Here is a 24,384-nt window from a genome sequence, read left to right as displayed (position 1 = left end):
AGAGTTAGAACTATTATACTAAAAATGTTTCCCATTTGTTTTGAGCTCTTAAAATCACAATAATTGCAAATAAAGAAATATTCAATAAGTTTTAAAAGGAGTTCATTTCAAAGAGTAAACAACGTGTTCTAAAATTTAAAAATCAAGTTTTCGTGTTTTATAACTTATGAGTTTGAAATATAGCTAGTAGGCAATCTAAGAATATTAAAGTTCTGTGAATATTGATGTTGATTTCGAGCATTTAAGTTTCATGTAAATATTTATTAAATACATTTCAGGCACACTAAACTCAGCTAGTTGAATTTAACATTTATAATTAAATCAAACTACGTGTCATATTAATATTATATTAGAGTCTCAAGATAATTTATGTTTAAGGATATCACATTAGAAGTCGAATTATGGATTAGTGGTTTAAGAAAGTTTAATCAAAGGAGTAAATCAAGAAAGGCGCTCATGTCCTACTGGTTCACTATGGTCTAAGTGTTGTAAGGTTAAAGAGTCAACGAGTCTTGAGGATGATAATTAATTGGGTTTAGAATTTTTCTGAGAAAGGAATTGATTTGAACTATATAAGAATGAAGCTAACACTTGAATAAGGGAATGCGAATAAGTTTTGGGCAACAAATTAAGATAATTGATAATAAAATGCTTAAGTAGGGGAAAGTAGCCGTGTATGTGTTGCATAGTGCTCACGTGCATCGGTGATGGAAAAACATTGGAAGCGAGTGCTACATCAGTAGACTCGTGGTAAATGGGCTTGACCCATATTTGGAAGCGAGTGCTACATCAGTAGACTCGTGGTAAGCGGGCTTGACCCGTAGTTCGACGGGATAGACCCGTTAAAGCGGCTTGGCCGTAAAGCGAGTGCTACAAAAGTAGACTCGTAGAAGCGGGATAGACCCGTAGTTAGGGACATGTCCTAGTTAAGTCTTGCAAGCGTATGTTAATCGGGAGGGTGACGACCCCCACCGTATAGAGCAGCTGGTCATGTTGACCCCTCTCTATTCGTGTTCACTTTCCCCAACAACAATCTAATATGTTGAAATGAATTATTTCTTTTCGCTTTGAATTATGAAATTATATCGAATATGCATTGTGAGTTTGAATTGTGTTTGTGGTAATATTATGTAGCAAAGTTACATGACTTTTGGCAGTACTGTGGCAATAAGTTTCGCATTGAGTTGTGAATACATATCCTGTATTTCACTTGTGGCAAAAACTATAAATTGGGGAAAAAGATATACTTATAATACTCGAGCTATCGTTATGAGTCATTGTCGAATTAGGTTATGATTGAAAATGATTAAGAGTATGAGAATGACAAGATGAATCTTAAGTTGTGAGTCTAATTCAGTTGATGTGATCGTAAATTTAGAAACTTTATGACATGGTAAGTAAAGTCTGAAGCTTTTTCGAGTAATGCTAGTGTACCGTTTTCCAAATCGTTGTTTGAATAATAAGGATTTTGCGAAATAGATTTCAAAGAAGTTATAATGTTTTATCAAGTTATGTTTTTCAATCAAGTTTGATAAGCGAAGTTGTTTTTCAAAACAAAACATAAAAACTATAAATAAAATTATTTGAGCCATCTATCAAATGCATTTTAGGTTGGATGTGTGTACTCAGATTTCCGCTGATTTTGTTCAATGAACCTGTCCTGGTGGGGGCAGAGTTAAAATGTTTTGCAGGCAGCGAGAATCGAGTCTCAGTTCAGGTTCAAGGTGCGTAGAGTCCTCCAAGGGCCTTATATGTTCCAGGGCGGGCTTATGGATTCTCCAAGTGTATTTAAGTCTTTCCTAATTTATTAATGGGTTGTATTATTTCGTTCTAGACTTTTTGGTTATTATTTATGGATTATATATCCTTGTTGAGTTTGGTGTCACCCTAATGATGTTTTGGGAATTATTATATGTTGGCACTACTACATTTCTGATCAGATGCAACGGTCTAGAAAAGGCTAATGCGACACCTTAACGAGAACCTTGCAATAGAAAGGACTAATGCAACAGTGCCTTATGTAGCATTTCATAAATTCGGGCTAATGCAACGGTTGGTCTTAGCCGTTGCAATAGAGGAACAAATGCAATGGCATATTGGGCTAATGCAACGGACGTGGTAATGAAATATATTTCCCCGCCTACACTTTTACTTTATTCCCTCCATTGTTTCCCAAATTTCAAAACCAAGCGCACTTGATTTGTTCCGAAAATTTAAATGAAAAAAATTTAAGAACAAACACTTTCCTTATTCTAGAACATCTCCACCACCGAAAAATAGAGATGAGAGAGACTGAGAGCGAATACGCAGAGGTTTCTTTACAAGGTTAGGGTTTCAACCAAATTGTCGCAAGATCTAACAATTTGGTCTGCAATTCGCAATTAGGTCCCAGCTTAATCATATTTCTTGTAAGGTGTAGCAATTGGCTGCGAGAATTCTCTCACGTCGCTTAATTGCTGCTCGAAATGGTCTATGCATCGAGAGGGTTGAATTGGGGCTTTTCAATAATAATTCAAACAAGTCATCCTCTACTATTCACGGTAAGCAATTGATTCACAATTCAGATTTGTGTATTAATAATATGAATTTGGATAATTTTGTGAGGGTTTTGTTCGATATTTGTTCTGTTTTCCCCTTTCCTGGGAAGAAAATTAAACACTTGCTGAAATTATTCATAGTTGATTATTGGAATATTTTGTAAATTTTAAATATTTGATTTAGTTTTACTAAATTTTGATGATGGAAGGTCAAACAGTCATGAGTTTCTAGCCTATAACTTAGGGCTACTTTCAATTGTGTTGTATTTGGGAATATTTGTTAAATGTACAGAACATTACTTACATGAATTTTGAGCATTTAACAAGTAATGTAGCATAGGCTGAACAAGGAATTGATAACTAATGTTAAGTTCATGTTACAACTTTTACACTCACCATACAGCTTTTAAAATCCCATTAACAAAAAATGAAAACTGAAATGGATAGGCTCTTAGCATTTCTTTTAATAGAGTAAGTTCTGAAATAATTTATTCCTAGGAAATTTGGTTAGTTTTGAATGAAATGATTTGAGTTGGGTTTTAAAAAATTGTAATGTTCAATGGTTGATTTTATCATGATTCGATTAATACTTGGTCTTGCAAACAAAAGGGTATCTTGATTTTTTTATTAATCTGGTTGTTCCGTTTGTTGAATTTGATATTGGCTATTCTCGGGATAATAATTTAAGGGTCTTGCAACAATATCTTGATTGCGCAAAGTCCAAGCACTGTAACCTGGGTTATCAAGCTCGTGACGAGATGGTCAGGTATAGTAATCTCAAGCTCTCGTCAATATTCAGACTTCAGAGAATACATACACTGCTAAAGGGCTAATGGATGTTTTTGCTTTCATTCGTATCACATGTGTTCAGTCAACATCAGTGCCCTGCTTGTTTATCTTTTGTTGGTCTTTACAAGGTTTTGATTTTTCCAGCTTGTGTGTGCAACTTGTCCCGCATTGTTTAATTTACTTCTTTGCTCCTTTTTATGTCTCGATGCATTTGATAAGCTTGTCGATATTGGTATATAATTAGATATTGATATTTGACAGGGCACAAAAAGTGCAGCAGCTGTTAAATTATATCCATAATCATGTGTCTGCGAGTTAGCTTCTAGATTATTTATGTTCACAAATTGTGAGTCCATTCCAACTTCAGATAGGGCAAATGAAACATTTGTGTGTTTGACTCTGTGTGTTTTGTACGTACCCCATTCTTCTATCAAGCTTAGGTTGTTTAATAGTAGCTTATATTTCCCTAGAATAATGTCCATGGCTACTTCCTTTCTTTTTTCATGACCTCCATTTCCAAAATTGAATACAACTTATCCTCTAAGATTCTGGGTTCTCAAAATTGTCTTTTGAACACTTTTTCACATACTCTCTGCTTCACCTTGATCATTGCACCATTACTCAATAGTTTTTCTTTGTGTCGTTGGTTGTTAAGCATTGATTTTGTACCAGAATTCAATATCAGGTTCAATTTGAAGAGGATATGAGAGCTGAAAAGGCTTCAAAACCTGCTTTTATGGCAGAACAATATTGTGGGTACTATTCCTGATGAACTGTAGGGATGCACCAATATTAGAACTTACTCATATGAAGCATACCGAAAAGTTTCTGGAACCTCTTGGGTTTACAAGAGCTTCAGCTGAGTGTGAACCGGATATCAGGAACCATACCTCCTGAGCTCAACCACTGCACAACCCTCACTCACCTAGAAGTTGACAACAACACTCTTTCAGGTGAGATACCGGAAAGTATTGGCAAATTGAAGCTTGACTCTTTTCTTTGCCTGGATAATAACCTCACAGGGAAAATTCCCACGAGCCTAGCTCAGTGCGAGAGCTGCAAGCACTTGGTCTCTCTTACAACAGTTTTTCTTGCTAATTTCCCAATTAGTTTGCATGTGAATAAAGAAATCTATGCTTAATTAAACATTTATTTATGTTGTTCCAATTTCATGCTTAATTTCCTCAATTTAAGAAAGAATCGCTTCACTAGAAGTATACCACTTTCTTTGTCAGGTTGCTCAAGCCTGGAATTCTTCGACGTGCACTCGTATGGGCTCACAGGCTCCTTGCCAGATGCATTGTCTAAACGTCTACAGTTTGTAGACATATCAGACAATAGACTCTGTAGCTGATATCTTTTTGTTTAGTCTCCTTTCTTTTTTGCACACGCATATGGATGATTGCAAAGAGGCAGACAAGAGAACAGATGAAGCAACACATAGGATTTCAAGGGGACTTTATGAAAAGGTATATGTTTGACCCTTCTAAATCTCCCTTTTTGGATATCTATGAAGTTGGGTTATCTAGTTTTACTCGAGTCTTGACTCTTGACTATGGTTACTTGTGGTCTTCATATTTACTATTTAGGTTGGTGCTACTGAATCAAATAGAAGAGAGAGAAAATAAAAGAGTTATACCAAACTGTCCTTTGTTACCATGGTTGTGTCCTATTTATATATCTTGATGTCGGTGCTTACATAGGATTAGCATACCTTTACCATATTAATTCCCCTTTTGGGTGCAACAAACAATTATTATTGGAATTTCATAAACGAGATACTCATGATGCTTCTACTAGTGATCAAGGTCTTTAAAAGTTGTAATAGATCTATTTATGAAAAGATGGATGCGTCAATCTAAGCCATTTTCATAGAAGGGATGAACTTATTCTGTTTATACTTTTGGTTCACTGAATAATTCCGTTTATAGCAGCATTTATTCTGAACTTATTTTACAGGGCCATTCAGTTACTAGGAAGCTAAATTCAGATGGCAATGTGGACATACAAACACTGTATAATCTGAATGAAGGTAAGATCGTTGTAGATTAATGGAAAATGTATTGTTTTTCTTCTCGTTAGCTGTGAGTTGTAAAAAAGGATAATTAAATTTCCTGATGAACTCGAAAGCTTTGAAGATGCTTGGAAAAGAAACGGCGAAAACCATCTGCCACCACGTCCAGGTATATTCACTTATTCAGCATCCAGTTTACCCACTGACTAAGATTTAGTTCACTTGTGTGAAATAGTATTGATTATAAGATCTAGGAACTATCATGCTGTCAGACGCTTCACAAGTTTCTGTGTACTGTTAATGACCATAACATTCAACCTTATGTATCTTTTGTCTTATATCATGAACTATTACTAACATATGAGAGACACTGTTAAAGTTTCTAATTTCTATCAGCTCTTGATCTCTTTTGCCTTTGTTATTTTCTGAAATCTGCTGCTTGCTTGTTATACTTAAAGGGAATCTTTGAAAGGTTTTTAATGACCGATGCAAATGAAGAGTTTTCCACTAGTGATCTCTAACTTGTGCCCTTTCGTGATTTAAACTTGCAGGAGCATGGTGAGCTAAATGGAGAAGAAATGTAGATCTAGCAATGACACGGTGGAGACTCTTGTTTGTTTTTGAGTCATTTTGTGATTTCTAGTAATGTACGTTGAATTTGTTTATGTGGATTTTAATTTTATGCATTTTGTATTTAGAAACAGTAAATTAATTAGTGAACGATTATTTTGTAATGCATGTGTCCTATGGGCACTAATATTGTAATATTACTCTTTAAGTCAATGAAAATCTTTTATTATTGACATCCTTTCTTAATTTAGAATAATAATTTTAATTCTTATTATGAATAAATGAACTCGTTGCATTAGGCTAAAACGTGTTGCATTATTTCTTTAAGCCATTGTAGATATCCGTCGCATTAGCTAAAATAACCGTCGCATTAGCTAAAACAAACCGTCGCATTAGCTTAAATGTCAGTCGCATTAGCTAAAGAACTGATGCGACACCCATCTAAGGACCATCGCATTAGATGTTTATCTAATGCGACGGTATTAATTTTACCGTTGCATTAGGTCACTGATCGTCGCATTAGGCCTAATGCAACGCCACCGGATGTAAGGGTCATTTGTCGCCGCATTAGGTCTAATGCGACGGATTTTGATGCCTAATGCTACGTTTTTAGGCGTTGCATCTGATAAGAAATGTAGTAGTGTGGAATGATGTAATAGCAGGTGAAAAAAAAATTATATATATATGACGTAATTTCCTAAACAATATTTTTAGGTTGTCCATATTTAGGGGAAGTGCTGCCGAAATTTCTAATAAATTAATTAAGTTTAAGACTTAATTTGTGATTAAATCTCTGAAGTTGTTTGAGGAGTTAAGTTCGTTTAGCAAGGTTAATTGTAATTTGCAAGCATCTCGTTAAGGGTGGGCTGTTACACAAGAACTGCTATCACCTGTAGAAGATTCACAACAAAGCACTGCCTCCAAAGGATCCCTTTCGAGAACTTGGGAGACGTTATCACGCATAATAAAATCAACTACATCAATTCGATAGCATTGTTCTTCCTCTAGCATGGGACTCTTTAAGGCACTATTCAGATTAAAAGTCACCTTATCATCCCCAACAGGCAAAGTCAATTTCCCACATCAATGACCGCCCCCGCCGTGTGAAGGAAGGGTCTACCTAAGATAATGGGAATTTGCGAGTCCTCTTGCATGTCTAGTACCACAAAGTCTACAGGTATATAGAATTTACCTACTCTAACAGGGACGTCCTCTAAAACACCTAAGGGGTATTTAACAGAACGGTCGGCCATTTGCAGAGTAATATTGGTAACCTTAAGCTCACCCATATTCAGTTTAGTATAGATAGACAAGGGCATAACAGACACACTAGCACCTAAATCACACAAAGCTTTATCAATAAATACGGTGCCAATGTTGCATGGGATGGAAAAACTCCCGGGGTCTTTAAGTTTAGGTGGAGACTTATTTTGCAAATAGGCACTACATTCCTCAGTAAAAGCTACAGTCTCTACATCACAAAAAGCACGTTTCCTGGTCAAAATATCTTTCATAAATTTAGCATATGCAGGAACCTGTAAAATTAATTCAGTAAAAGGAACCGTTACCTGCAAGTTTTTGACCACTTCCAAGAATTTGCCAAACTGTTTGTCTAGCTTATTCTTGAGTTGCCGGTTTGGGAAGGGGAGTACAATAGGTGGCACTTGAATATTTGTCCCCTTCTTAACCTCAGTTGTAGCCTCGTTCTCACAAACTACCTTTTCAGCTTCCTTACCATCCATGACTATCTTTGGGATCTCCTCACTAACCAGGCCACTAGCAGACACCCCAGAATCAACCTCAACGGGCATAGAAGGACCATCATAACCCCTACCATTCCTCAATGTAATAGCATTCGCAGTTTCCCTATTTTCAGGTTGTGAAGGAAGTTGGCCGGGGGGCCTCCCTGCAAAAGTAGTAGCCATCTGTGCCAGTTGTGTATCAATGATCTTATTGTGAGCAGTAAGAGCATCGATTTTATCATCCTTTTCACTTAGATATTTCTGCATCTGTAACATCATGTTTCTCATCTCTACTAGCATAGGGTCAGACTGTGTGGGTTGAGGTTGTGGTGGTGGAGGTGATGTGTGTTTTCTAGGGAACCCAGGTGGTCCACTAGACTGTTGGTTGTAGTTGTTCCGTGGTTGGTATGATTGTTGTGGTGGGGGTGTTAGGTTATGATACATATGAATAAACATAAATCATGCGGAAAAACCATAATGCCAGGAAACATATTATTAACACATAATCATTTAGCATAATTCAGATGCATACACTTTGTAGCGTGCCCTCCCTAGCTGCGCCCGAACCGAACAAGAACAAGTCTTTAGGACTCCAAGTGTCGTCCCTCCGTAGATAGTCCACAGCACGTCCGGATCCGCTTGACCAACTAGAATCGCCCTTAAGGTACTTAGAATTTTCGGCTATTTGTAGGCAATGATGTGACTGAATTTTTGCTCTCAAAAATCACTTTGAATACTTCAAAATCGTCTATCAAATATGTGACCCTAGGCCCTTATTTATAGAGTTCATGGAAAGGAATTATAATCCTACTAGGATATGGATTTATTAATTAGAATCCTAATAGAACTCTAAATAATAAATTTAATCTTTTAGGATTAGGATTTAATCAATGCACGAATTCCGATAGGTTTAGGATTCGTTGTGAACACGAGCACAGGCCCACGCATGCACGCTCGCACGCAGGCCTTGCGGCCCACGCCGAGCGCAAAGCGCATGCGGCCTCTCAGCCCATGGGCTTCGTGCGCGCCAGCCAGTGCTTGGCTGGGCCTGGCCTTGCGCTGGGCCTGGTCGAGCAATTGGCGTGTGGCTTGCTGTGCGTTGGCCTAGCCTCATGCTGGGCCTTCGTCTAGCAAGCCTCATCCGATGCTAATTCGTACGATTACGCTTTCCGATTAAATTCCCGATTCCGGAATTCATTTCCGATACGAACAATATTTAATATTTCCGATTCCGGAATTAATTTCCGTTTCGAACAAATATTTAATATTTCCGTTTCCGGAATTATTTTCCGATTCCGATAATATTTCCGATTCTGACAATATTTCCGTTTCCGGCAATATTTCCGATTCCGGCAATATTTCCATTTCCATTAATATTTTCCGATACGTACCATGTTTCCGTTTCCGGCAACATCTACGACTTGGATAATATTTATATTTCCGATACGATCCATATTTCCGTTTCCGGCAATATCATCGTTTCCGGAGTATTCATTTGCTTGCCTTTGACGATCTTAGCTCCCACTGAAACCAAGATCCGTCGATTCCGAATATCCATAGATGGAGTATTTAATGCCATTAAATACTTGATCCGTTTACGTACTATTTGTGTGACCCTACGGGTTCAGTCAAGAGTAAGTTGTGGATTAATATTATTAATTCCACTTGAACTGAAGCGGCCTCTAGATAGGCATTCAGCTCACTTGATCTCACTGAATTATTAACTTGTTAATTAATACTGAACCACATTTATTAGACTTAATAATATATGCATACTTGGACCAAAGGCATTATTTCCTTCAGTCTCCCACTTGTCCTTAGGGACAAGTGTGCATTTCCTAATTCCTTTGTCGCTCGATGCTTGCTCTTGAACATAAGGTAAGAGTTGTCATCCTTATTATGTCCAGAGGTGTTTCTCGGTTTCAGAGTTCAACTAATCAAATAAACAGATAATCATAACCTATGATTCATCCGAGCACGGCCATGCATTTCACAGTTTCTAGCTCTCCGAGTGGCCTTGTACAACTTTTAAGCATCTCATCCCGATTTATGGGAGGACAATCCTAATCTTGCGATCTTGAGATTAGACTTCGTTTGATAGGTGATTACCTGAGCGTTGCCTTTATAGCCTCCTTTTACGGTGTGACGGTTGGTCAACGTCAGGGTAACCAGTTCTCAAACAAGTAATCTCAAATCATTCAGGTATTGAGGATTTAGTGTCTAATAATTTTAATGAAATTTACTTATGATAGATTTTCATCTCTTACAGTAAAGTTTCATAGGTCTGTCCGATACTAGTCTTCCCAAAGTAAGTATCTATGCAAATGATTACGACATTTCCATGTCCACATAGTTCAAGAAACAGAACTACTGATCGTCTTGCATTCTAGTCGTCTAACGTTTTCTATGCGTCCATCTTTATAGAAAACTCCGACCAGGGACCATTTTCAACTTTTGACATTCAAGTTCACTTGATAGACATTTCTTAGTCACAGGACTGGTCCTGGCAGTCTATCTTGAATATATCGTCAAATTGAAGGGACTCATCATCTATATATTATACTAAAAGAGAGGGAATCAATGTGGTGATGACAAATGTTACTCATTGATTCGCCTCTCTTTTTAATTAAAAAAAATTAATTAATTTTTTTGTGCTGGAATTAGAATATTTTATTTAAGGAAGTGTATTATTTAATTTTATTACAAATTCCTAAAGATTCTGTTGATAATATACATTCTAAAAATATTTTCTGCACAAACAAATCAGTTATATATACGGAATATATATTTCAGTTCATTATCATATTATGAAATATGTTTTAGCTTATAGTTCAATATCATATTACGAAGTATGTTTTCAAAGTACGGTTTATGGAATTATTCTCTACAATTTAGAGAAACAATTCCCAAACTCTTCCCACTGTAAGACCACCACCCAAACCAATGCAAATCGATCTATAACATCAAAAACAAAAAAGTAATTCAACACCAACAATGTCAATCATCCATAAAAGAGCTCCATTGTTCAACATTAAACAACACGAGGAACAAACGAACAAGGTTGAAATAAAAGTTGGTTATTTTTATTAATAGCGGCATAACGTCTGTTTAATAGAATCAAACAACTAAGACACTATTTCTTTTTAATAGCGGTTGTTTAATAGAATCAAACAACAAAAAGTATTACATACTAATTATTTACCTTCAAGTAAATTTGTACACTATTGTGCAAATAGTTTGTCGTATCTAAATAGATTAAACAACACGAGGAACAACCGAACAAGGTTGAAATATAAGTTGGTTATTTTTATTAATAGCGGCATAGCGCCTGTTTAATAGAATCAAACAACTAAGACACTATTTCTTTTTAATAGCGTCTGTTTAATAGAATCAAACAACAAAAAGTATTGCATACTAATTGTTTACGTTCAAGTAAATTTGAATGAAATACTTACTATCTAAAATATTGTGCAAATATTTTGTCGTCTCTGAATAGATTATAACAAAATATCAATATTGCAAATATTGTGCATAAATATAAATTTATTTGTCGTATTTAAGGAAAAATATGCACCTGAAATATATTGTGGTTGTTATAAATCGTAAATATTCTTTTGATATTGAACATCTTAAAAATTTACATATAAATGTAAATCATCAAGATTCCATTCTTAAAGTTCATATAATTATGTATAAAAAAATAAGTACGTTATTTTCCTCAAACTAAAAATCTGACGACATGGTGCTGACAAGTATACCTGTCTCTTTTATTTGCTCACTAGGTTAGGTCCCGTGCAACGCACGGTTATTACTAAAATATTTTACTATTTCAATAGTATCTAAATAAAAGACTTGTGATATTAGGAAAACGTGAAAGTAAAAAGAATATATGCAAAATCATGAATTCATAGTGTATAAAATAAATATCCAAATAAGCTAAATATGCATATTAGTACAATACGGAATACAAAGTTAAGGATTATATAGTTTTATACTTACCACTTATTATTATTATTTTAATTAACATCCGTACTCACCGTGTATTATTATTAGACTAACATTAGAAATCAATTCTTCAACATTATATAAATTAATTAATAAGTTATAACAATACATAAATAAAATCAAATTGTAAAGGATAAAATAATATTGATTCACCTTTCCTCCAATAATATATTATGTACTACGTAGTTACATTTATGGTTGTGAGAAATAATTCCCATGACTTTCATTGATTGTTTATTGTCGATCAGTATATATACAAACTATATGTTGTACAATAGCGTGATATGAGGCTATTAATTTTGTATCTAATTAATACATAATTTTTACAAAATAACTGCATATTCTATCACACCTCCGCAGTCGAAGTGGGAGATTGTCGTACGTTGAGACTGTCCAAAAAATCATCAAAAAGTACGGGCGGAAGACCTTTTGTAAAAATATCAGCAATTTGGTGGCGGGACGGTAAATGAAGGACATCAGTATATATACAAACTATCTGCTGTACAATAGCGTGATATGAGGCTATTAATTAGGAATCTAATTAATACATAATATTTACAAAATAACTGCATATTCTATTAATGGTAATTCAATTATATTTTTATTTCATTTTTATCTTAGTTTCCTAGAAAAAATGCAAGGTAAATCTTTTTAAAAAGGTTAAAAAAAAATTGGCGGGAAAAAATCGCACCAGGAAATGACACTTGTCATTCCTGGTGTCTCTTTTAGTATATAGTAATAGATTTTATAATATAGAAAATTATATTACACATAAATTAATTAATAGATAAATTAGAGTCATACTAAACTGAATGCATTATATTTCATGGTAACAGTGACTTATCAATATGGAAAATTAATTTTAAAAAATTCAATGTTTTACGTACGTAGGAAATTGACACCTAATATCTTAATTATATGGAGTACTACCTAATAAAATTGTATCTTATCATGCATATTTTTCTTAAATAATATATCATGAATATTTTATTATGCAATACAATTTTATGCAGTATCTTTATACACAATAATATCATTGACAACATTACTAACATAAATACATACTTATTTAATCCATTATACAATTTTATGGTACACTCTCACGTCTTTATAGAATGGAACTGAATATCTATGCATATTTTTAAAATAAGAATTATAAACAAATATCATATTATTTTTACTAATAATATGAATTGCATAGTAATTTCTTAGAGGGGATAATTTATGTAAGAGTACACAAGATATGAATCTTAAACTTAAATTATTTTTATATTTGATAAAATGTACTACTATAGAAAAACAATTAAATTTTAATAAAATTAGTTTACCTTCCCTATATAATATAGGAATTAACACAATTTTTGTCTATCAAGGAATGAAAGCATTTTAGTATATACTACTCTTCGTTCTTTTGAGCGCTACTATGTTATTCATATTGACCAAAATCGTGGAATACTCAACAACCAATTTGACAATATAACAATAAGCTGTTAGTTATAATTTGTTAATGGTTGTTTTAATTTTTATTATTAACCTTTTACGAAGTATACATTAGAAACATATCAATGAAGTACGAACACTATATCCAAATAAAGTAACTAATATCTAAGATATTATGACTATACGAGAAATATTATTCTCAATTGCATGACATTATTATCTACAATATCTCCATATAAATATGTTAAATCATAATTTTTAAAAAAACGGTGGAACATATTTAATGGACATTCATCTGTCTCCGCCCTGTTTAGACGTGAATAAGTAGTGGTTTGATAAGTGATGAACATTTATAGAGATAAAATAATATTCTCCATGGTGACGTGGTGAGTTTGGTTTTAAGTTTTAGCCAATATAGTTTATTTCTTCATAAATACAATCCACAAAGTACAACCAATTTTGTAAATTTTATTTTGACCACATAAAAACAAATGGAACAAAAAAAATGGTTGTAGGGTGCATTCTTTTCACCTTATATAAAATTAATTTAAATTTATCTAAACTTATTGGATTTGGACTTGATTAAATCTAATAGACCTATTTAACCTTATTGGATTTGATCATAACTGATTTCAAAAGAGTAATCTTCAAATAGAGCGAGTAACAAAATGAGGTGGGCAACAAAATGATACGGGTAACACAATAAAAAAAATGTCATAATATCTGAACATATAACTTTTTTTGTTCAAGGGTGAAGAAAACACATATGTAATATAAGTTATAATCATTTGTTTTGAATATTTCCATAATTTTTATAGTTAATAACATATTTTGTTAATAAAATAAGTTCAACATTCTCAAAGTGAGTAGATATACTGCACATTTTATATCCATTCATATTTAAATTTTAAAGTTATTATGTAAGGTAAAAGAAATTTCGGATAAGATGTATTTGTAGTGGGATAATAACTAGAGATGGCCAACGTGGCGTGTTGGATGGCTCATGAGTGAGTTTGGTGGGTCGTGGGGCTGGGATAATTAACACACAAACCCCGCGGTAAAATCAGGGTGGGTCGAGTCGTGGGTTGTGTCGGAAAAAATGGACAAAGTACATGATGGGTCGTGGGTTACATGGGTCGTGGTGATTTGTGCGTGTCGAGTGCGTCCGACGGGTTTGGTGGGTTACGACGGGTTTGGCCCATATGTGACTCCAATGGGTCAGGTGTATTAGGTGGGTTTGGTGGGTTTAGACGAGTTTTAGGAACTGGTGTGGGTTAGGTGCGTTTAGACGATTTTTTAAGCGTTAAAAAGTTACAAAATTTATATGAATTTAAATGAATTAATATATGTTATTCACATACTTACATAAATGTGATTAATGTATATTTAAACAATACAATTAGATTTTTTAGTATTTTAAATATACAAAGTAGTTTAAATTAGAAATGGTTTGGTGGATTTAGTTCGTGTATCGGGTGGGTTTGGTTCGGTTGTTGAGTTGGATGCATCGGATGTACCGTGGTGGGTTGTGTCGAGTTCGATGGGGTCGGTCGAAATGGATTGCGTCGAAAAAACTCGAATGACGACACCTTGTGTCATGGGTCATAAGTGGGTCTGACCCACGTAACCTTCTATGTGCTGTGTCAGGATGGGAAATGTCAGACCCGACTCACTGTCCATCTCGATCTAATAAAGACTAATGAGGCATGTAATCAAATGGGTACGGGTAACACAATAAAAAAAAAGATAGTATAGGATGTTAATTGATTTTTATACCTAACATTAAATTATGGGTGACGGGTGCAAATGAGAATGAAAAATCCACAATTTTTTTCTAAACAAATTTAACTTCGCACTTAAAGTTAAGATTTGTAAACCATGCATCACACGGGTCCTATACTAGTTTAATACTAAACCAAGATTAAATGGAATATGAAAATACATTTCATATATGATAAATGTTCAACCCCAATGTTTTGCAACCATGGGCCTCAAACCCATCTTTAAAACAGTTCATGGAATTCAAAGCTATGCTTGATTTCCAGTGCTACAACGTGAGTGTTGCTTCTCACTTGTTGCATAGGTTTAGTTATCATGCTTTGCCAATCTTAATATCCTTTTCATCGAATGTTCTTCGAGATATGATGATAAGATCTTTTGAGTATGTTTATTTTGTGATCTAGTCTTTCTAGCTACATTAGTGGTTCTACGCATTTTGCAATGAAGAACCATCAAGTCAACAGACATGTGATCCACCCAAGTTCAGTGAAGAACTCTTTAACATAAACAACCCTGTTTTATTGCTTCTTAGGCAATAAGTACTTTTACTTCAACTGTATAGGTTGCTAGTGATGCTTTGTTTGGATTTACCTATCCAAGCAGTTCATAGATATGTGGAAGACTTTCCAGCTGTATCTTAGAACATAGAAATTAATATTTAATTTCCCATGCAACAACTCATGGTCTCTAATCCATGTTGCCATTTTAAAACAAGATGCTCTATAGCTCGTCCTTGCCAATGGTTAACTCCAAAGATTTCTTGCTTGATCCTTTTCCAGTGTTTATGCGTGTAGCATCAATATTTAGCATATCTTCATTTCCTTGAATCAACAACTATTCCTATGTACCTTTTCAAGTACCATAAGTATTCTTGATCTCAATCTAGTTGATCTTCACTTAGATCAATAGAGATTGGTATATGTTCGTCATGCCTAAAGTCATACGATACGTTTTTGGCGATCCTCATATTATATCATACATGATAAATTCTTTTGCAGAATAATTCCCAATTGAATTTTATTCATGTAACTTTAGCTCATTCAGTTTTAGTAGATACTAAATCCAGCTAAATTCTTTGACATATGATATAGGTTAAGAATCTCACTTAGATCCTTTGATGTTTAACTTAGTAAATGCTTATACATAGTTCAAACATTCTTTACTTAGATTTATTCACATGGGTCGAATATCTCCAATGGAGTATTTCGTGTTTTGATTTAGTAAATTCCATTACTTAATCCAAAACAATATTATAAGATCTTTGTAAATAGATCTTAATACCCAGTATGTACTAAGTTTCGCCATGGTCCATCATTGATGAATAATTTCAAATCTAAGTCATTAGCATTTGAATGTTATTTCACAATAGAGAGATATGTGTGTGATACACATAGGACCAATTAAGTTTTACGTACTCCCACTAAACTTCTTATATATCTATAAGAATCATGTACATTTTATGAAACCAAAATACTTATTAGCTTCACTAAAATACAATTCCAATTCCCAATTGCTTGCTTAAATCTGTACTTAGATTTCATAAGCTAGCTTTCCTTTTCAAGCATTTATTTGGATCCACAAATCCTATGACATACCATGTACATAGTTTATTCCAACATTTGATTGAGGAATACGTTTTGTCATCTAATTGCCATATGTACCAATATGAAATCATTGCTTGATTTATAGACTTGAGCATTACGATTATGCATGAGGTTTCAACATAATCCACGCCGTGAATTTGCTTGTAACTTTTAGTAACTAATCTAGCTTTGTGTGTGAACACAATTCCATGTTTTTATGGTTTTTATTCTTAAAACCAATTTGCAACCAATAGGTGTAAACCATTCTTGCAAATCAACAAAATTTCAATTTTGTCATTAAAACATTGGTTATGTTTTATGGACTTTAACCATTTAAAACATTGAGTCTATATATGGCCTCTAACCATTTTAGGGAATCTATATTTCGTCATAGCTTTCTCACAAGTCACAAACTCATTAATCTACGTGATAATAGTTTGACTGCAAGTTGTAGGTTTCTTCACTATCTAATAGAAGAATCTTATTGACCTGAACTTTATGTTTCTTCACTATCTAATAGAAGAATCTCATAGTTTCAGTGACTTGAACTCTATGCCTCCTTGGGTATAGAACATCAAACAATAGAATATCAACAGACACTTTGAAAGTCCTTTGAATATTCTGTTCTCCTTGAAGCACTTGTAAAGTCTTCTGAGAGATGTTTATTCTTTAAAGCCACTTCTAAAGTCCTTAAGAATATGTGTTCGGATTTTCTGAAGAACTTCGGAAAGCCTCCGGAATGTCCGTTTATGTTTGTTGTTCGCCTCGAAGACTTCCGAGGTCTATTTTCTCCCACTTGTCATTTTGGAAACGAATCTCCAAAAGGATATTATTTCGAGCAAACAAACATTATGTTCTCAAAAATTCGTGGTAGAAACAATACCCCTGTGTCTCATTTGAATAAATCACAATGAAACATATATCTATACTTGGGCCTTAGTTTGTTGAATAACAAACACTAAGCTCCCACTGAGTTTAGGAACTCTTTAGATATATAGTTATGAAAAGATATTTTGAAATTACTTTTCAATAGCTTTGACGAATTTGGTATAGTTTGGTGGTAGTTGAGCATTTTGTTTTAGAAATTATAGGAAAAGTCTTTATGATTCATCATTGATCGAATCAAGTACTAATTGACTTCGATCATTCCAACTTAGATATGCCATATCTTATGGAGCTCGATCGTGAAATTACAACACATAATCATTGATGATCTTTTTTTGTCTCAAGTAATCATTAACATGATCTATCCTAGATCTTTATGATTTCTTGCCAAGTGGATTTTATACTTCTGAATCTTTGAACTAGCCAAACAGATTCAAACTTATATCACATTGAGTAAATAAACCAATATTAACTCAAATCTAGGTGAAATAATAAAGTCATAAAATCTTTCTTTAGCTTTGAACTCTATTGTCTAGGCGTTCTAACAATAGTTCATATCTTTTGTTACTTTCAACAAGTAAGACTAGCTTGTCTTGAATGATCTAGAAATCAATCAACTTTCAAAAGTCCATCAAAATAGAGCTTTAGAATGTTAACTTGTTGATATGGTCTAAGTAACAATGCCAAAGACTTGTGGAACTCAAATCAAGAGGTTGATTTGAACCTAGTAAAGTTTTTATTGTTAAAGAGTTGTTTGTTTTAATCAAGCATATTGACTCAACCCGTAAATGACCATTTCATTCAAATAAACAAACAAACAAACAAACATGCATTGTTTTTGTTTTTCTTGAATGTGAGTCTTTTTGTGTTCGAAGCAGAAATTTAGGTATGCTGATTATGGAACAAAATAGCCATTAAGTTCCAGCCTTTGAAAGGACTTAAAACAAACTAGATGACCTTACAACTAATGTAGCATTGCCATGCTTCATTTCCCGCTTGTAGGTCATTAGTGTATCATAGCTTCCATTGTTTGAGTTATTACCGAATTAAAAACCTCAAGCGGTATATGATACCAAGGAAGTTTGATTGCTAGGTCACTTCTCTTTAAACATAAACTTATAGGTAGAAACGAAATCGTAAATTCCTTTTCATTTGTTCCTTGTTTTCCTATTTCTTGTACCCTTTCTTATAGTCTTAAGAATTGAATTCTTTAGTGTTGACTTTTATACTTTGTTAGACATGTCCAATGTCACTCCAACAAAGTTCTTACCATTTAATTTATGTTGAATATTTTGTTTCAACTAGATGATCTTACCAGAAGCTTCTAAAGTTCTCTAAGCATCGATCTATTCGAATGTCTAGGGACCAGACTCATTCGAGAATTAAATGGACAAAGATATTAGGTTGTTAACCATTGGTAAGGCTGAGCGTTTAAACTCAATGCTTTATGATCTCAAAACTACATTGTATTTTGAATTCACAAGCACCAATCGGTTTGCCATTCGACTTTGATACTCGAAAACAACCATAAAAGTCACTAAAAGAAACGTACATTTTAAATTGCTCACATCTCTCATTTCCGTGAATCGTTCTTGGATTCACTACCAATCGAGGAAATTTACTGTTACCTTTCTAAAAGGATTTATTTCAGTGCAAGATATTTAATTATAAACAATAATTAAAACATACATTGAAGCATGCAAAGTCTAAACATTTATCATGAGTAATAACTTGAAAATTAAAGCAATCATGCAATTTAAACAAGTTATTAGCATTTTATTCGATTTTATTGTTCCGTCAGGTGTGAATAAAATGATTCCAAGACCCTAAAACCATTGAAGAATTAAGCACATTATGTATTTAGACTCAATTCTAAAATATTTTAGGTAAGCAAAAGCCTTTTGCTAATAGTCTAGAAACTACTCTTGGTTGATAGGTACGTCTAAGAACTTATTAGGTAAACCTATCGATTTTGCCACGACATAAAAGGACTCCTTACTTATATCGTTGAGTTTCACCAAAACTAACATGTACTCACAATTATTTGTGTACCTTACCCCTTTAGTATCGATAAGTAACACCTCGCTATGGCGGAAAACTATTACTAAGATAGATGAAAAAAGGATATCCAAGTAAGTGTTATTTTGGCATGGCACTTTTTAACTCAATTTTTAAGTTTGGAACTTAAGGCTCTTACTATGTTGGTTAGATTTTAAGTGAACTAAAATCCTTAATCATGCAACATAATCAAGCTTCGATCTCATGCATATTTAAGACATATTTAAAAGCAATAAATAACTTAAAGCATGCATAAGATAAATGTGATCTAATATGGCCCGACTTCATCTTGAAGCTTCAACTTCAAAGTCCGCCTTGAAAATCTCCGTGGGAGGCGCCATTTTCTTCAAATAGGATAAGCTATAATTAAACTAATTACAACTATTTGATGGTACGCAAACCATATTTTAATTAAAAAATAAATTTGGTGCTTTAGACCAATTACATTCAAATTAATGGTACGCAGACCATATTTTCTATCCTATTTGGGTCATACTAGTCACTTCATAACCTCCAAAACAGTACATATACAATATATACCATTGACCCATTCATTATCATGAATGGCCCACATAGCTGGTTAGTAAAAACACGTTATGCATCACATAAATATTTGGAGCAATTAATCAAGAGCACCAATAATCTACCAATTATTCAGTCCTTATTAATTCTAATCAAGTTGTTTAACCTTAAAGGATTTGTAGACCTAATCAAGAGTTTATGACTAAAATTGCTCCCACTTAAACCAATAAATTCATATGCTTTACTAATTTTAAACATAAAATTGTATTTCTAGTCTAACCGGAAACATACGAATTTAATTAAAATTTAAAGCTCATATAAATTTATAATTGAATCCATTTTATTTAATTTATTTTTCAGTTTAATTTAAATTAATTCAAGGTTTTTAATTTTAGTAAAATAATTAGAATAAATTAAAATTTATAATAATTATAATATTCAAAATTAAAATCCAAGAAAAAAATTTAAATTATTAATTTTAAAATTAATTAAAATTACTCGAACTGAAAATCTCAAATTAAAATTTAAAACGATTTAATCGTAACACAAGGTACGCACATCACCACGCAACGCACAACCATAGGCCACACGCACACGTAGCCATCGCTGGCCACGATGCGCGCAGCCTCTGTGCTGTGTCGCGTCTGCTGCTGCTCACCCTCGCAAGGCACCGCTCGCTTGCACGCGAGCCATCGCTCGCTGCGCGAGCTTTGCTTGCATGCGCGAGGCAGTGCGCATTGTGGCGCAGCTCGCTTGCTGCCCACATGCGACTGCTCGCTTGCCTTGCCTCGCCTACGCCCATCGCATAGCACACACGGCCAGCACCTTTGCTTCGCGCGCGCGCTACTCTATGTTGCTCGCTGCATTCGTACCGCACGGGCGACGAGCTCCCTTGCTCGTCGTCGCTTGCCCGCACTATACAACACCCCTTAAGGGTAACACGTAGCTTCCATTGCTTTGTGCGTGCAACATTCATGAGAGTTTTCATAAAAAAATTTAATTTTTAATTTAAAATTAATGACAAATTAATAAAACATATTACTTTCATAATTTTAGGGCGAAAAATCGAAAATTTATTAATTAATTAATTTCCGATTAACATGGATTCAAATCTAGGTCATAAAAATTAAAAATTTAACATAAATTTACAATTTTTATGGTGGATTTTAATCATTGGTACCTAATTAAATTATTAATTAATTATGAAAAAGAAATCAATTCTAAATTATTCGAATTTCAACAAATTAATCATAATTACAAATTAGGTTGTATAATTAACAAGTCTAGGCATTCATAATTGTTAAACATATACAGTAGGTCAATCAAAAACTTAAGATTTATCAACAAGAATCGCAAATACTTAATTTAACATCTTAAATTTACAAACTTTTGCGTTCGAAAAACTAAAACCTCCGAAAAGTCATAGTTAGGCTTCGAATTTGGGAATTCTGGCTTCGGCCGGAAAAAAAATTGTCAAAAATTTAGAATGCCTTTTACATGCGGAATTGACACAAAAATCACTCGATTTGGATGAGTAACGAAGAAGCTGCCGAAAAACTGCGTACATATAATTAAATAAACGCAATTTGCAATTAATTACGATAATTAATCACCCCTTTAATTCTTTGCAAATTTGTAAAATTTAACCATGTTCATGCAATTTAGATTATGAAAATAATAAGAGGCTTGTGATACCACTGTTAGGTTATGATACATATGAATAAACATAAATCATGCGGAAAAACCATAATGCCAGGAAACATATTATTAACACATAATCATTTAGCATAATTCAGATGCATACACTTTGTAGCGTGCCCTCCCTAGCTGCGCCCGAACCGAACAAGAACAAGTCTTTAGGACTCCAAGTGTCGTCCCTCCGTAGATAGTCCACAGCACGTCCGGATCCGCTTGACCAACTAGAATCGCCCTTAAGGTACTTAGAATTTTTGGCTATTTGTAGGCAATGATGTGACTGAATTTTTGCTCTCAAAAATCACTTTGAATACTTCAAAATCATCTATCAAATATGTGACCCTAGGCCCTTATTTATAGAGTTCATGGAAAGGAATTATAATCCTACTAGGATATGGATTTATTAATTAGAATCCTAATAGAACTCTAAATAATAAATTTAATCTTTTAGGATTAGGATTTAATCAATGCACGAATTCCGATAGGTTTAGGATTCGTTGCGAACACGAGCACACGCACACGCATGCACGCCCGCACGCAGGCCTTGCGGCCCACGCCGAGCGCACAACGCATGCGGCCTCTCAGCCCATGGGCTTCGTGCGCGCCTGCCAGTGCTTGGCTGGGCCTAGCCTTGCGCTGGGCCTTTATCAAGCACTTGGCGTGTGGCTTGCTGGGCGTTGGCCTAGCCTCGTGCTGGGCCTTCGTCTAGCAAGCCTCGTCCGATGCTAATTCGTACGATTACGCTTTCCGATTAAATTCCCGATTCCGGAATTCATTTCCGATACGAACAATATTTAATATTTCCGATTCCGGAATTAATTTCCGTTTTGAACAAATATTTAATATTTCCGTTTCCGGAATTATTTTCCGATTCGATAATATTTCCGATTCTGACAATATTTCCGTTTCCGGCAATATTTCCGATTCCGGCAATATTTCCATTTCCATTAATATTTTCCGATACGTACCATGTTTCCGTTTCCGGCAACATCTACGACTTGGATAATATTTATATTTCTGATACGATCCATATTTCCGTTTCCGGCAATATCATCGTTTCCGGAGTATTCATTTGCTTGCCTTTGACGATCTTAGCTCCCACCGAAACCAAGATCCGTCGATTCCGAATATCCATAGATGGAGTATTTAATGCCATTAAATACTTGATCCGTTTACGTACTATTTGTGTGACCCTACGGGTTCAGTCAAGAGTAAGCTGTGGATTAATATTATTAATTCCACTTGAACTAAAGCGGCCTCTAGCTAGGCATTCAGCTCACTTGATCTCACTGAATTATTAACTTGTTAATTAATACTGAACCGCATTTATTAGACTTAATATTATATGCATACTTGGACCAAGGGCATTATTTCCTTCAGGGGGTTGGTATGGTTGTTGTGGTGGTGGATGTTGGACTTGATGGGGGGTTCTGGATATTGTTGCTCTTGTAAGATAGTAGGGGATTGTTTTTATACCCCCATTGTAAGAGTTGGAGAATGGGTTATTTTGTTAGTAGGTTTGGAATGCATTACATTGTTCAATATAGCTCTTACATTCCTGTGCATAATGACCAGACATCCCACAATTATCACTGACATTGGCAGTTTGAACATTCATTGCAGCTACACTAATATGTTGGGCAGATTGAGCATTTGCTGCTTGCATATTATCAAACTTATAATGTAAAGCAGTCAATTGGGCAGTTAATTGTTCTATGGAATTCAAATCATGCTTACCACCCTTGTTAGATAGGCCTCTAGGATTCCCATACTGGGCATTATGAATGGTCATCTCCTCGATCACCTCCATAGCTCTAGCCACCTCAAGTTGCATCAATCTCCCATTGGCAGCTGAATCCAAAATAAGTCTAGACTCATTACCCAGACCATTATAAAACTGCTGAATCAAGAACCAATCCGTCAAGCCGTGGTGTGGGCATTCTCTCTGCAGATCCTTGAACCTTTCCCATACCTCGAACAGACTCTCATCTGCTTGTTGACTAATAGAAATGATCTGGCCCCTCAGGCGAGTTGTCTTCTCAGGCGGGAAATAATTTACATAGAATGCAAGGGCCAAAGACTCCCAGTTATCAATTTTCTTGGCTGTTCGATTCAACCATTTAATCCACAACTTTGCTTTCCCGCTCAGAGAGAACGGGAAAATCATCTCCACAGTCTGCTCCAGAGTCAATCCTTTTTGCTTAATGGTAGAGCAGTATTGGATGAAGGATTGTATGTGAAAATTTGGGTCTTCACCTGCTTCCCCACCGAACTGGCGTCTCTCAATCATGTTAATCAATGCAGGCTCAATCTTGAAGGTCTCAGCTGCAATAGAAGGCATGATTGCCTTTGGTAGCACATACAGACTTGGCTTAGAATAGTCTATAAGCCGTGGCGCAGGTGGTGGTGTTCCGTCACCCATCTTTATCTCTGAAAGTGAATCTGTATCTGAAGGAAAAAGACCGCCAATATTATGATCAGAATCAGAGTAATTCCCACACTGTGCAATGAAATTTCTTCGTCTACGAAAGGTTCTTTCGGGCTCAGGAACGAATGGAGTAAGATTACTAGTACCTACGGTCCTGGGCATAGATAAAGAAACTACAAACAGGTGTGAGATCCGGTCTCAAGGAACGGGGGTTCCTTGAGAAGTAACAAACAATAATCTAGAATAAACAATTAATAACAGAAAATAAAACTGTTTCCCCGGCAACGGCGCCAAAAATTTGACAGGCTAAAGTCGTATCACCTAATCAAAGATAACC

The 24,384-nt window shown here is 34.7% G+C and overlaps 1 non-coding gene across 1 annotated transcript; it reads left to right on the top strand.

The window, feature by feature from the left end:
• The first annotated feature begins 23,541 nt into the window (after positions 1 to 23,541).
• LOC130464639 (small nucleolar RNA R71) lies at positions 23,542 to 23,648 on the top strand. Its single transcript, XR_008925009.1, has one exon. It is a non-coding gene; the product is annotated as a small nucleolar RNA R71 (small nucleolar RNA).
• The last annotated feature ends 736 nt before the right edge of the window (positions 23,649 to 24,384 follow it).

This window comes from Spinacia oleracea, chromosome 6, assembly GCF_020520425.1.
Source record: "Spinacia oleracea cultivar Varoflay chromosome 6, BTI_SOV_V1, whole genome shotgun sequence".
NCBI classification, from domain to species: domain Eukaryota; kingdom Viridiplantae; phylum Streptophyta; class Magnoliopsida; order Caryophyllales; family Amaranthaceae; genus Spinacia; species Spinacia oleracea.
This window is presented reverse-complemented; position numbering and strand designations above follow the sequence as displayed.